The sequence below is a fragment of the Acanthisitta chloris genome, unplaced genomic scaffold (genome assembly GCF_000695815.1).
Source record: "Acanthisitta chloris isolate BGI_N310 unplaced genomic scaffold, ASM69581v1 scaffold9747, whole genome shotgun sequence".
In the NCBI taxonomy this organism is placed as follows: Eukaryota; Metazoa; Chordata; class Aves; order Passeriformes; family Acanthisittidae; genus Acanthisitta; species Acanthisitta chloris.
The window spans coordinates 190,138-205,108 of record NW_008683228.1 but is presented as its reverse complement, the minus strand read 5'-3'; the positions used below and the strand labels follow the sequence as shown (position 1 = coordinate 205,108).

The window sequence follows — 14,971 nt, the reverse complement described above, 5'->3', positions numbered from 1 at the left end:
GGATAGAATGGCTCAGTGAGATGTAAATCAGGGGGAACTTCTTGGGGCTTGCAGTCTTTCAGTCTTTGAGTGTTTTTTCTTTGGACTGATATCACCAGTGGTCTGTTCCTGGAATGATTATCTGAAAGCTGAGATGTCTCATAGCTTACTTCAAAGTATTAGAAGTAGTAGTGTACTCCCAATATGTGTCACATGGTGATATAATCATGTAGGACAACCACAATGCCTTAAGAACTGAGTGGGTTTATCTCTGGGCTCTGTCAGCCTCAGCTGCCTGGTCCTTAAAACACCTAATTCATCTGTAAAATTCAGATATCTCCAGACAAACTAAAAGATGTTCTAGACTACCTTTCTCTCGTAATTACATAACCTTTGAGATGTGAATGGGGAAGTAGGCAGAAATGTAGGTGGGAGATGCTTCATAAGACAAATTTAATTGTTACAGAAATCCTTGACCCAGTGCTTGTCAGTGGTAAGCTAGAAAGTGTTATTCCCTTCTTTATGCTTCTACAAAGTTCGACTAAGTATAAACTGTGGTTTTATGCTTATTTACGCATTACTGAATTCTTCTTGTATGGGCCTTTTTTTCTGTATCAGCAATGTATTTTCACTTAGCTAGCGTGAGCCTCACCCTTTTAAAAACTATAACAAGTCTTTTGAAGTATCCATTTTATTTTTTAAGGAAAACTAGTCCTATCCTATTTTTCTTAACTTCATCGCTATTCCCTCCATCTATGACTTTTCCAGTTTAATCATAGAATAGTTTGGATGTAGAGGGACCTTGAAAGGTCAACTGGTCAAAACCCCTATAGATGTAATTTGTGTGTTTTTTTGTTAACTGTGAAGGTTCCTTGCTGCTATATTAGGAAGGTATACTATGGAACTTACCCTCCATGGGATAACATGGGATAAAATGTTTCTACGCTAACATGTGCACTGAAAGTGAGAAGTCTAAGAGCAGCAGTAGTGAGCTAAATACTTGACAGTGTAGAAAATCAAATATGGTAGAGTGGACCTCCTAGGTCTTATATTTATGTGTTTAGGTGAGCACTCATAGCTTTTGTGTGACTGTTTACATCAAGGTAGCTGGGAATAGGATGTTTTTTAGGAGTGAATGAGTTTCCCCAACTGAGAGAAGAAAGATAAATAAATCCTGCTTGAGAAAACCTTGGGGTCAGGGATAAGGAGGAAGCATGGAGATTCATGCAGGTGATCCTTAGGAGAAAATTGGAGAGGACGGTTTGGCACATCAAACAGAAGGAAATAGTAGTCTGTGCACTGAAGAGGGTGGACAAAATCCTTAAGAGGATTAAGGATTCACATTAAGCTATGTGAAAAATACAAAAGAGAAGGACCTGGGATCTGGGAAGGAACAAATTTCAAGAGAAAGGGTTAGACAAAATGTTTGCTTTTATCTATTTGCTTTTGATAGAAAACAAGTCCTTGTAAGAATCTTTCATTCTGGGTGTTCTTTATTGGCAGAGGAAAAGAAATCGAGGTAGCAGCACTTTCTGTTGCCAGATAGGATAAAAACCTGACACAGGAACAGTGTTAAATTTGTATTTTGTATTCAGGGAAGCATAAACCTTTCAGTGTGTACATATAAGGGAAGCAGGAAGAATGTGGTAATTATGGAGCTAGAAAAAAGTAGCTAAATAAATAATAATGTATAGAATTTGAAATGCTTGTTGCCTTTAAAAATATCACCTTTTGTTTTAGTGTTGCAAATACTGAGTAACTTTTCTCTTATTTTTAACAGACTCTGAAGGCAGATCCAGAAGAACTGTTTACCAAACTGGAGAAAATTGGTAAGGGCTCTTTTGGGGAAGTTTTTAAAGGAATTGACAATCGGACTCAGAAAGTTGTTGCTATAAAAATTATTGACCTAGAAGAAGCAGAAGATGAAATAGAAGACATCCAACAAGAAATCACAGTGCTGAGTCAGTGTGACAGTCCATATGTAACTAAATATTATGGATCCTATTTAAAGGTAAGATACTCACAGATGATGGTGATTTGATTTTCTAAATAGTTCTATTCCAAGTTATCCAATGGTGCCTGTTTGCATTGGCGAAGTTTCAGTTAGACCTCAGCTGAAGAAAAATGTATTTTTGTCCTTTCAGTTCTAAAGAAAGAATGAGTTACTATGGTGTGTAAAGTATGACAGAGCTTTATAGAAAAAGATTGCACGTGTTTTGCTATTTCGGTACAAATAACATCAGTTTGTTAGGCTCTAATTAATATTTTTAGATTCTCTTAATATAAGGAGAGTGTAACTCTAACGGTTATTTAAATTCAGAAAATTCAACCTAAGTCTCCATTTGAATTGTCAGAACACTAAAAGCAATGAAGTGTCAGCTGTTTTGGAAAGCCCAAGAGTTTTTGTCAAGGTTTGATCTGTGGCAAAGCTTAGGATATTTTTCAAAGGAGTCTGAACTTAACTTTGATCTGAGTGACTGAAAAATTAAAATCTAAAAGTTAATTTATTTGTACATTAGCCTTAAGTGAAGCGAATGATGGAAGGGGTTTCTATTAACAGCCTTCTGAACCTGTTTCCCTTCCCTCTTCCTCCCGTATTATTAAGGTCAAGGTTCAGTTTTAAGTGTACCAGAGAATTCTTTGTTTGCTTTTATATTGTTGTTGTTGTTTTTAATTGGATGGATATAGTGATTTATTACCTCTAGAAGGTAGTGGGAAATGTCTGGAATCTTTTGATACTGCATTATTTCTTTGGCCAGACTTTGTTCCCATCTGGATAGCTCTTTCTTTTATGGCAGTGAGCTGGCAACCTAGATAAGAGATTGTTGTCTTAGCAGGATTTGAATTTAGAAGAAGGCTGAAAATGCTTTAGTTTTTAGTCTGCTTTTGCTTTTGTGAAAGGACTCTTATTTATCAGCAAAATTGTTGGGATTCTGAACTGGGGACCCCATTTGATCTCTGTATTTCTGAGATTGCCAGTTAGTTTCCAAGGAAAAAAAGGACATTTTTTTCTGAAACCAGGAGATGCATTAGTCAAGAGATAAACAGTTTTCTTTGTGCCCTGAACCACTTTGCTTGGACATCTTACCAGTGAAGGTTTTGTGAATGGTTTCTGACCTGATAATATGCCACCAGCACTGGACTTAGAAGTTATGTATAGTTTAGATTTCAGAAGCATCAGGAGGCACTTAATTGAGCACAGTAAACTGGATACACATTTAGTCATAGCTTTTATTAATAGTTTTGAAATTTCTCAGTCTAGGATTGGTAGTTAAGTGAAGCATAGCAAAAAAGGCAGAAGTGGTATTTCTCTCCTGGACTGTCTGCTAAATCTGTTCATTTTGGAGGAGGAGTAATAAGGTGACAGAGTGGGTCAGGTTGGAAGGAACCATAATTGTTCAGCTGGTCCAACCTCCCTGCTCAGGCAGGGTCATCCTAGAGCACATCCAGACAGTTCTTGAATATCTCCAGTGAGGGAGAATCAACAGCCTCTCTGGACTACCAGTTCCAGTGCTCAGTCACTTGCACAGTAAAGAAGTTCTTCCTCATGTTCAGGCAGAATTTGCTAAAGTTCAGGTGGACAGTATCAACTGCTTTCCCCTCATCCATCCAGGTGGTTATTAAATTGTAGAAGGCAATCAGGTTGGTCAAGTGTGTTTTCTCTTTAGTAAACCCATGTTGATGACTCTTGATCACCTTCTTGTCCTCCATGTGTTTAGAGATGGCCTCCAGAATGATTCTCTCCATCACCTTTCCATGATGTGTAGCCACATCCAGACAGTTCTTGAATATCTCCAGTGAGGGAGAATCAACAGCCTCTCTGGACTACCAGTTCCAGTGCTCAGTCACTTGCACAGTAAAGAAGTTCTTCCTCATGTTCAGGCAGAATTTGCTAAAGTTCAGGTGGACAGTATCAACTGCTTTCCCCTCATCCATCCAGGTGGTTATTAAATTGTAGAAGGCAATCAGGTTGGTCAAGTGTGTTTTCTCTTTAGTAAACCCATGTTGATGACTCTTGATCACCTTCTTGTCCTCCATGTGTTTAGAGATGGCCTCCAGAATGATTCTCTACCTTTCCTTTCCATGATGTGTAGCTGAATGGCCAGTAGTTCCCTGGGTTCTCTTTCTTGTCCTTTCTGAAGACTGAGGTGATGTTTGCTTTCTTCCAGTCCTCAGTCACCTCTCCTGATCTCCATGACCTTTCAAAGATGATAGTGAGTGGCCTAGCTATGATGTCTGCCAGCTCTCTCAGCACTCATGGATGTATCCCATCAGGGCCCATGGAATTGTAAATGTGAATGGCCAGTAGTTCCCTGGGTTCTCTTTCTTGTCCTTTCTGAAGACTGAGGTGATGTTTGCTTTCTTCCAGTCCTCAGTCACCTCTCCTGATCTCCATGACCTTTCAAAGATGATAGTGAGTGGCCTAGCTATGATGTCTGCCAGCTCTCTCAGCACTCATGGATGTATCCCATCAGGGCCCATGGAATTGTAAATGTCAAGCCTAGGTGACCTCTATCAGGATCTTATAGGATAAACGAAATAAAGTACAAGAAAAAGAGAAGTCTAATGGGAATGTCACTTAATAGTTTTTAAAACATATAATAACAATGGGACTGAAAAAGAGAATCAAATTAGAAGTAAATGAAGTCAGCACTTCGCAGAAATAGTATGGCAATGGTTGCTTTTCCTCACTGAAAGTGAGATGGGACTCTAGGGCTCTGAACCCTGAATGGGTTTGGCTGGATGGAAGTGTCATTAGTGATGTTCGTGCTTATTGTTGTGAGGAGGAACTCCTGAAAATATTTGTGCCTTGTGCATCCCTTCTGTCAATTACTGTGGCCTGGGAATTTTTCAGCTTGTGTCAATTTTCTAAGATACTGCACTAGTTGTGGCTATGGATGGCTGTTACTTTTGGAGTTAAGTACAGCTTTTTCTACAGTTGGTAGAATGTACAACTGTTCATGTTTATTCATAGCTTCAGTTCTTTGTAAAGGTATGTTGTTCACAAGGTACTTGGTACTACAGAATTTTGGTCTTCAAAACAGAAACTAATTTCCTTATGCTATTAAAAATTAATATGTGTTGGTTATTAGGTGATGCTGTAGTGGTAGAATCTTTGCAAAGGAAACATTTTGAAGTTCTATTTGCTTTCTAAAGAGTCAAGTCTTGTTATTAGACAGCAATAATATGTCATCAGATATATATACATACACTTAAAAAGGATCATATTAATATTTAAATGAAATGGTTAATATTCTTGGCGAGAAATCTATATTTATTTGCTGCAGTTCTCTGTGTTTGGAAGCCAGGACTACCATATATAGTTCTAAGGTCTGATCATGTTTTAACTCTGTTTCTGACAGTGTGATAATTCGTCACTGAAAGTGTTTAATACATCAATTTTCCATTTTTTGTGTGATTAGGAGACATTATTCCTTCTGTGATTGGACAGTTTGGCACTAATTACAAGATATAAATGTTTTCTCACAGAACAAACTTCAAGCAAGTGGGAAGACATTCGGATCTTAGGTTATATTGCTACTTCACCAGTTACTGTTCTCTAAAATCTGTGCAGCCTGATGTGCACAGACCACAGGTCTGGTGGTTGTTGGAGAGAAAGAGGTACTGTTTACAGGGAACTCTTAATTTGATTTTCTGTGAATTATTTTTGGCAGACAAATTGGAATTGTTATTGGAATTGCTGTCTTATTTTTTTCCTTCTGGCTCTAGGTCAGTCTTTGTTTCCCTAGGTGTCCTATATAACATGTGAGCTGATGAGAGGTGTCTTTTATCATGTAATAATGTTTTTCCTAAATACTCCCATGGCAGACTGTGCTGGTTTTGGCTGGGGTAGAGTTAATTTTCTTCACAGTGGCTGGTATGGGGCTGTGCTTTCAATTTATGCTGAGCACAGTGGTGATGGGGTGGCCCAAGTTTCAAGTCACTGGGAAAGAAAATTTTCTGCCTCATTTGGGACTCTGCATACCTGATGGTCAATATTTTATGTCCCTTTCTAGAACAAGTTTATGTAATTGTGGAATACCTGGTCTGGCATCCTTTAGCATATTTGACAGATTTTAAGAAGCATTCTGTGTTTTCAAAGGTGGTTAATGGGCATTGCCATGAAGGATTATATTTTTCAAGATTCTCTAGGTAGCCACAATGTTTTAGGCTTGTTTTCTTTGTGAGTGTTTTGGTTTGGTTTTGTTTGGGTTTTTTTAAACACCTGAATCACCTGTCTTTGAGAAATCCTTGTATTGTTTATTCTGTGTTATTCTACACCTGCTTCCATTAATCTACATGATTATATATGCCAGTGTGTACAGGAACCTGTTGCTTGAAATTTTTGAAAGCTTATATAATACCACTGTGCATGTCTGATATACATGGAAGTACAATTGACATAAATACATTAGTGAGTTGTGAAAGTTACTTTGTTCTAGAAAGTTACCTTTTAAAAAAGCTATTTAATTTCTAGCTACTTTCTAGAGTAGAGTCATATGCCCCAAAGCCATTTCAAATTTTCTTATTCTACAATTTTTTGCATATCCTCATTTTGTATTTTCAGAAATGTGTTTGCTTTATAGCAATTTTTCTTCATATCCAGAGATCTGTTTATAGGAAGTGCTACTGCTTTAGCATAGCAAGTCTTAAATAAAAAGCACCTTATTGCTCACATAGAGCAAGTTTTCCTTTCCTCTAGATGTTGTTCTTTGCATCTGTTGTTGGAGGTTTGTGTGCAGTTGATGTGGTAAGAGTCCATTCAAACAGAGCAAAAGCAGTAGTGAAGTGGGTACCAGTTCAGGTTGTCATCCTGAACATAAATTTATTTGTGGTACATATTTGTCAGAAATCCAAAGATCTTCATATAAAACAGGAATTGAAATGCTCTTTCCTGAAGACATCGTATTTTTAAACATAATGTCTTCATGTTCCCTTTCTATTGGGACAAAGACCTTTTGTCTACTGTAGGGGATAGTAAGTAATTAGAATGTCCTCTTAAAGCATATTGCAGCGTCATGGTTTAGGTGGATGCAGATATCTACAGGGATTGCTGCTCCTTATCTGCCATAGTGTGATGAATAGCTGTATCAGTGTTCCTCACTGTCTTGCAAATGGAAAGTTCATCTGTTCCATCTATGATCTGACTAAATGCTCAATGGATAGAAGAATTACAGTTCCTTTTAGAACCTTGTAAAATTCATTTGTGAAACTTCTCTGGGTCCATTTCCTTCTTCAAATTTCAGGTAGCAGCATCCTCTGCCTTCCTTGTAATGGAATAGAGATTCTTTGTTTCTTGTTCATTTTTTCATATTTCTTATAAAATTGGCTGAAGTTGTTTGCTATCTCTTCAGAGTTTTGCCATACCAGAACTCTTGAAAAGTATTGCTATCATACTTATTCTAGAAGTTTTTGTCTAGGAACGTGTTGGCTCTGTTTTATTGTGTCTTACTCTACTTTTCCAGTTTTTCAAGAGCTTAGTTAGATTCAGTTCTGTGGTTGTTTCTCCTGTCCTGTTTAGGCCAAGTTGTTTGGAATCTGTTTTATTTCCAAGATTCCGATGCCTTTTTGATAATCTTTCTTCAGTTTTGTTAATAACTTTAATTACTGCTTTATTTTAACTTTATAACATTTTTATATATTTTGATCTTGTATTACTCTTTAGAAATATGAGATCAATTTGTCTTTATCTGCAAAAGGTTGAAGAATAAAGACCCTTGAAATGTTTGCGTAATGTATAGGTATGTCGCTCTCAAAGCTGAGGTTAATATATATACATGGACAAAACAAAAGCAGAGATCAATATATTTTATATGTATGTATGCATTAAAAATTCTTTCAATTCCTTGTCTTAGACTTCTATACATGTGAGTTAAATGGTAGAGCATTAGCTCTCTAAGTAGTTTCATCATCCAGTGTAACTAGGTGCAAGGATATTAAACTGGTATTGAACTAATTTTGTAGTATGCATTTTGAAAATATTAGTCTCTAAGCTCATGTTTCTACATTCTTCAATTGTATTTTTCTAGCACACACTGTAGCTTTTGAAATATCCTCTTTTGAGCTGTTTAAATTTATTGACCCAAGAAGAGTAAGACTTCTGGTTTATTTCCCCATTTTCTTTCACCCAAACAATTTCCCATTCTATTAATGTATTATAAGAATTCCTTTTAAAATGTTTTATAAGAACCACCAATGCTGGTAAGGTTCATAAGGGATAGCTGCTGCTAATTTTCACTTCAGACTTTGTTACAAAAACCTGTATGCATTTTTATTTCACGTCTAGGATATAATATACTTACTGCTATAAGTCAAGATGGTGTTTATATAGACAGAAAGAAAACAGATAATAACTTCTGGTTGAACTTTATGAATGTCACAATGTACCCTCAGGAACAAAAAAGGTACTTCTATGAAGTTTGGTTAACTGAACTCTGTAGGACAATGAGCTCTGGCAAGTGAGCTCCAGAAAGAAAAACTTCTTTATGAAAATCACTGATTCTGAAAGGCATCTATGGTTTTATTTCAGGTGATCAGATAAGCATGATGTTGGTAAGTAGTGCTATGACTGAGTCAAAGCAAATCTTGCATTGGTTAGGGCTTTGATATACATGGCATCAGTGAAATTGTTCTTGAAATAATATGGCCAGTTCACAGTGTGGGTGGAAAATGGCAATGCACTCAGTAAAGACCTTCAGCAAAGACCATCAGTTTGAGATTCACAAAGCCTGTATTCCAGAGGATGACTGAAGTTCAGGCTTTGTTTTGTTTGTTTTTTTCAGAAAACTTTGGAAGTGACTATGTATATGTGAAAGCTTTTCTGTGTTTAAGCGCTGATAGTTTAGTGCTTCCTAATCTGTTAAACCAAAATGTGGCAAGATGTATTTGCTGAGTGGTCAAGACAAGCACATTTCATCTGATAATGGCACACACTGTTTTAAAGGGAAGATAGCTTAAATATTGCAAAATCTTATATGAGATGGGTTTTGTCACTAGCAGTTTTGGGCTTTTTAGATCAGTATTTGCTGAATTTAAAGAAGCCTAAGCTTGAATGCTTTAGGAGACTCATGAACTTTAATGTGGATATGTTGAATATTCTAGGTAATATAACTTTGGATGTGGGTGTTTGTGTGACTACAATAAATTGTAAGTTGATGTTCTTTTGCTTTACAGGTTTAGTTGGGTTACTTTAACATTTATGAGCATCTCTGACCTGATGTGACCTTACATGTATGCTGTGGGTCAGCCAGGATTTAATGGATTTAGTGCATTCTGTCGTCATTTGATACAGCAGTTTGCCTTTAGCAGGTTTCATTGTGCTTATCAGGGTGGGAGACTGGAACAGAGATTTTTACCTCTTAACATCAGGACTGTAGAATCCACTGAAACAGGGGTTGCTATATTACCACAGAGGGAAGTGAAATGTTTGAGTAGTTTCTTGATGTTCCATCTTCTGTGCCCAGTCCCATAGCAGCAGCTAGTGCCCTTACTGACTTGTCTTTTGTAAACCACGGTTCCTGAACTTTGGGTGGGGATTAGAATCATAGAATTGTTAAGGCTGGAAAAGACCTTTTGATATGAAGTCTAACCATCACCCTAGCACCACCACCATGTTGACCATTAAACCGTGTCCTCAAGTGCCATAGCTATATGTTTTTTGAATGCTTCCAGTGGTGGTGACTCTACCATTTCCTTGGGCAGTCTGTTCCAATGCTTTACATCCCTTGCTGTGAAGAATTTTGTCCTAATATCTAATTTAAGCCTCCCCTGGTGCAACTTGAGGCCATTTCCTCTTATCCTGTCACTTGTTACCTGAGAGACAGACCGATTCCCCTACCTCACTGCAGCCTCCTGTCAGAGTTGTAGAGTGGGATCAGCTCCTCCCTCAGCCTCCTTTTCTCCAAACAGCCTCGGCTCCCCCAGCTGCTCCTCAAAAGGCTTGTGTTCCAGACCCTTTACCAGTTTCCTTGCCCTTCTCTCAACTCATTTAGGCAAACTTAAATAAAAAATAAGCTTTAATTACTACTACTACAATTGCAGCCATGTTGTCATCATCACATTTTGTGAGGGGTTGAGGCAATGGAGTGCCTTCTCTGTTCCTTTGACCAAAGCCAGATGGAATTGTCTTATCCTGTAGGAATTTTTGCCACGGAAATGAGGGGGAGGCTGGAACTGCAAATTCTCTGTTACTGTGACAGAGTTGAGTGTAAAATGAGGCCTAGGTTCCTGTGAGGCAGTCCCTTTTCTGCTTTGCTTACTTTTCCTCACTAGGCAGCACTAGCCTTCAGAGGATTGGAACATGTGTTGCCTTCATTTGTCCATGGTAAATGTGGAAGTGACATCTGGCTGGACAGCCTGGAAGGAGGTAGCCAGAAGGTTTCTGCAGTAGTAGTTCTGATAGGCTCTCAGATCTCTTCAGACTACTGATTGAAAGAACGAGTAGAAAGCTTCCATTGATACAGCCCCTAATAGCCATAAATAAGACTAAGGCAAAGGGATGCTAAAGAACCCATAAACTCTATTTCTAGCACTTGTGGTTTTGCTGTGAGGCCCTGTTTTCATAGTTAAAGTAATTTGGTCCCTTTTTATTTCAGAGATGGTTACCTTGCAAGTCTGAATCTTTGTTGCCTGTAGTCTTTACTACTTCTGTCTTTCCCTGTAGTTACTTGCTGTGCTCTGAATGAGAATAAAGTCACTTGTTTGCATTGTCTTTATTCAAAGATACTGTTTTGAATTGGGACTTTAGAAACTTGTTACTCTACTACTTTCCTTTAGCAGTACAAGGGATCATTATCACTTTCTGGAATCTGCATCATATTGCCCTATTTTTCCGTATCTATTGAAAAATCTACCTAGTGAACAGTGGTGGCTTCAAGAATTTCCCCGTTCATCAGTGTAATCATTTCTGCACTTTTAGTCTTTTGTGGCTCAGTAATTCTTTACAAGCATATCAAGGTTGGGAAGCATCACTAGTATAGCTCGAAGAAAACTGAGAGTTTGTACTGTGTTTTGTATTATGCTGAAGTACTTAACTGTATCATGTTATTTTGATCTTGTTTTAAATCAGAATTTAGAAAGCTTAATGCAAAATATAAATTCCTAGAGGTAATGTGTTTGTGTTGTGCTTGTTGTGATGGCCTTAAAAGCCACCTCTGCACTGCTCTGATTGCTGACTTCTGTATGGTATGAAATACTCTGTGCCCAATTTCGTGTCTTGTACCTGCCTTTAGGCAGATCTAACAGGAGTGAAAAATAGGCAGCAGCAGTATCTTGTTCCCCATCCTGTTTTTGTGTTCCTGCCAGTTTACTTATGTTGGATCTGTTGACTGCATAATGACTTGGTTCACCTGGAAAACAAGTTTCCTCAGTGCCTTCTCCTGTCTCTTCCAAAAATAACCTGGCTCTTGAAAAGAGCAAACCCCGAACACTAACAGATTAGTCAGTTCTGACCTGTGGCTTCAGAACTTCTAGGTCTGGTTAAAAAAAAAATATGGTGGAGGCAGGTGGCCTGAAAACTGGGAAATGGGGGAAGAGAAAAGGGCCACAGTTTTTGGTAACAGCTTGCTTCTAGATTAGCTTTAACATGGAGCCTTGTGTTTAGTTTGGCCATGCAGGTCAGGATGACAGTATTGCTTTCTAACAGTATGTAATCTTGTCTGTGTCAAATGTCCTTCTGTGTCTCGTGTGTTAGCTGCTGTACTTGTTGCTGCAGGCCTGAGATATCTGAAAAGGGAGTGTTGGTATGGCATTGAGGTGCAAGATTTTTCCTGCTACTGCAAAGGGAAGTCCAGCTCTGCCTTGCAACTGGGCACAGGGGCTATCTGAAGTTTCATTGAAGTGGCTCAGCTCAGCCAGCAGGCAGGGCACTAATTGCCTTTTTAATCTGGGGTTTATTTATTTATTTATTTATTTATTTATTTATTAAGGATGGGGGGATTGTATGCTAGTGGTTCAGACTGGTCTAAAGTTTTATGGGACCACGGTCCTAAATCAGTGTCTCTGAAACTTCTTTGATCAACCAACAGCAGTGCTGAAAAAAGAGTGTGTGTGAATGTATTTTTGCCCAGGTTTAGGTGCATTAGTTTCATGGGCTGGTTCTCTATTTTCTTGTCCAGATAGACTTCCCAGCACAAGGTTTTTCAGCTGGAATGTGACTAGTCACACCATCATGTGGCTGCCAACGTGTTGATCCGATGTTCTCATGAATCTCTAAAACATTTACCATTTTGATTGAAAATTTCTTTACCTATCTGTTGTAATCTGGTGCTCTTACATAGTTACTAAGTTTGTATTGTATCTTTAATGTGAACATGAGGTAGTTTGTGTTGCTCAGTTAACTTTCTTACTTCAGTATACTTTGGCATTAATACAGTTTTTCAGGCCAAATGGTTTATTCTAGGTCTCTGTGTGGTCTGTATGAAGGTAGTTGTGTAAAACCAGAAGTCACATTCTTTACACATATAAGGGACTATTATGGCATGTTGCAGAGTGTGTTAGCAAGCTTTCTAAAATGCTTGAATGTAGAACTTTCAGAAATTATTTGGACAGAAGTAGGTTAGACTCAAAAATACTGAACTTCAAAAGGGAAGTTTCAGAACGAATAGGTTTATGGACTCTTAGTTATAAAACATCGCAATTCTTGTATTCAGAAGCCAGCGTTTTCAAACAAGTTCTTAAAGTTCAGTCTAGTTTTTTTTCATTATACTATTTAATTCTAAGCTGTTGCATAACAGCTGTTGGGATAAAAATAGTCATTTGGAGGTACTGAGGCTTTCTCCTCGGCTTTCTTCAACAGTTCCTTGAACTTCTAAGAAAAAAATGTAGAGAAAGAAGGCAGAATGGAAATGATTTATGAGAATAGAAAGGTGTTTTTACAAGTAATTCAAGGTCAGGGTAAGAGTTAGAATCACAGAATCATCAAGATTGGAAGAGATTGCTAAAAATCCAACCATTACCCTGTCACTCTTCTGTAACCCCTAAACCCTAAACCATATCTTCCAGTGCCTGATCCAGACACCTCTTAAACAATTCTAGCAATGGTGACTCCACCACCTCCCTGGGCAAACTATTCTACTACCTGACCACCTTAACAGTGAATTCTTTTTTTTTTTCTAATATCCAGTATGAGCCTCCCCTGTCTCGGATTAAAGCCACTCCATCTAGTCCTCTCACTGCAGCCATGGCAGAAGAGACCATCCCCCACCCCTATACAACCTCCTTTCAGGTAGCTGTAGAAAGGGATGAGGTCACCCCAGAGCTGCCTCTTCTCAAGACTAAACAAATGCAATTCCCTCAGCTGTTCCTCATGTGACATGTGTTCTAGGCCTTTTCTCACCTGGTTGCCCTTGGCTGGTCTTGCTCCAGCACCTCAATGTCCTTTGCATGTGACATGTGTTCTAGGCCTTTTCTCACCTGGTTGCCCTTGGCTGGTCTTGCTCCAGCACCTCAATGTCCTTTGGAAAGTGAGGGGCCCAAAACTGAACACAGTACTCAAGGTGTGACCTCACCAGTGCCATGTACAGGAGGATGATCTTTTCCCTAGTCCTGCTTGCCACACTATTCCTGATACAGGTCAAGATGCCATTGGCCTTCTTGGCCACCTGTACACACTGTTGGGTCATATTGAGCTGCTGTCAATCAGCACTCCCAAGTCCCTTTCTGACAAACAAGTCTCAAGCCACTCCTCCCCCAGCCTGTAATGCTGCATGGGGCTGTTGTGTCCCAAGTGCAGGACCCAGCACTTTGCCTTACTGTACCTCATGCAGTTGTCCTCAGCCCACTGATGAAATCTGTACAGGTCTCTCTGTAGAGCTTTCCTACCCTCGGGCAGATCAACACTCCCACCCAACTTAGTGTCATCTGCAAATTTACTGAGGATGCACTCAATCCCCATGTCCACATAATCAAGAAAGATGTTAAACAGGACTGACCCCAGTACTGGGGAACACCATTAGTGACTGGCATCCAATTGGATTTAACTCCATTCACCACAACCCTCTGGGCCCAGTCATCCAGCCAGTTTGTTACCCATTTAAGCCATGAGCAGCCAGTTTTTCTGGAAGCATGCTGTAGGAGACCGTGTCAAATGCCTTGCTGAAGTCCAGCTGTAGCATATCCACAGCCTTCTCTTCATCCACTAAGTGGGTCACTTTGGCATAGAAGGACATCAGGTTGATCAAGCAGGACCTTGCTTTCATAAATCCATGTTGGTAGGGTCTGATCCCCTGGTTGCCCTAAATGTTCCATGTGATGGCACTCAGTAGATGGATGACCTCCTCCATGACCTTGCCCAGAACCAAGGTTAGGCTTACAGGCCTGTAGTTTCCCCAGATCATTCTTCTAACTGTTCTTATAGATGGGTGTCACGTTTGCTAATTTCCAGTTAGCTGGAGCTTCTCCAGTTATCCAGGACTGCTGATAGGTGATTGTGAGTGGTTTAGGGAGTTCTTTTGACACTTCCCTCATTACCCTGGAGTGCGTTTCATCAGGGTCCATGGACTTGTGTGCATCAAGGATTTGTGAGTTGTGAAGAGGAAAAAGTGGAAAATAATAAGGGGGTTGGAAAAATTGTGTTTTGCAGGGACTAAAATGATAAGCTTGACAGAAATCTGGACTGTTCTAGGGCAGGTGCAGACAACTTCATTAGTAGTAAGAGTTTCAAAAAAGGATTTGCCTATGAGTGCTCTGAAAAGAAAGTAGTAGAACTTAATAGCAATGTGAATACAAAAGAGTTGTGAAAAGAGGAATAGAGCTTTACAGGCTGCAGAGCAGGGTGCAAAAGGTCTTGGAAGTTGTAAAAGTAAAAAGGTTAAATTGATTTGTGGATTGATATTTGTGCTAAGAAGTAGATTTGAGTTGTACCTTTCATTTTGGATTTAATTTGCTGTAATGGGTCAACAGGAGTGGAAGTAAACATTAGAGAAATTGGTTTTTTGGACAATGTAGGTCAAGGTGGTTTTTGTGCCTCATATTTTCTGTTGGAAGGTTGTTT

General features: G+C 39.0%; 1 protein-coding gene across 1 annotated transcript in view; it reads left to right on the top strand.

The window, feature by feature from the left end:
* The first annotated feature begins 1,762 nt into the window (after positions 1-1,762).
* The window catches only part of STK24 (serine/threonine kinase 24), a 42,330-nt gene continuing 29,121 nt past the window's right edge, over positions 1,763-14,971 (top strand). The window contains exon 1 of the mRNA XM_009078845.1: positions 1,763-1,990. The gene's annotated coding sequence lies outside the window, so the exon portion shown is untranslated. The remainder of the gene's footprint in view (positions 1,991-14,971) is intronic.